Here is a 691-nt window from a genome sequence, read left to right as displayed (position 1 = left end):
AGCACGTCGTGCGCCGGCTGCCTCACCTTGAGGACTACCGCGCTCTGTCGAAGCGACTCCTATCTGTGGAGCGAGCGAATACGTCGCTGTATGCGACGGTGGAGCGCTTGGTGCGATTAGAAATGAAGGTTGTTGCTCTCCGTGCTCAGAACTAGTTTCTGGTTCAACTTCTGGGTAGCCGAAGGCCCGTGGGATCCACTTCGGCGCCAACGCTTTCGCGTTTACTTGCGCCGGACTCCGGTACGGCCTGAGCAAGCCCACGTAAAACACCGGGTGGGTGCGTACCGTTTTGGGAGGTTCAGCGTATACGCTAGGCCCCGCTTGGCCACAACGTTAAACGATCCGATGAACCGTGGACGAAGCATTGTCCTGAAGATAGCAGAGGCTGCATGTGTAGGCAGGTTTTTAGAATTTAATAAAGCCAGGACCCCGACCTTAAATCTTTCGACTTTGCCTCTTCCTTTTTCATCTGCATATTCTTTCTGCAGATCTTAACTTTCAGCCATGGCATAGTGAACGTGTCGTAGGACACTCAGTCTGGTAGACAAGAAGTCGTCGACTTCCTTACGGATGGTGAGGGGGCTGACATCAGCTAGCCGTTCAGCTAATCCTCCCCACCAAGCCCTGAGCCATGGGATGGCGGCGTCAGCGGGATGCGAGGGTGAGTCAGCCCATTCACATAGAACGGCGA

This window comes from Plasmopara halstedii (assembly GCF_900000015.1).
Source record: "Plasmopara halstedii genome assembly, contig: Scaffold_614, whole genome shotgun sequence".
Taxonomy (NCBI): Eukaryota; Oomycota; class Peronosporomycetes; order Peronosporales; family Peronosporaceae; genus Plasmopara; species Plasmopara halstedii.
Note: the sequence above shows the minus strand (reverse complement) of the source record.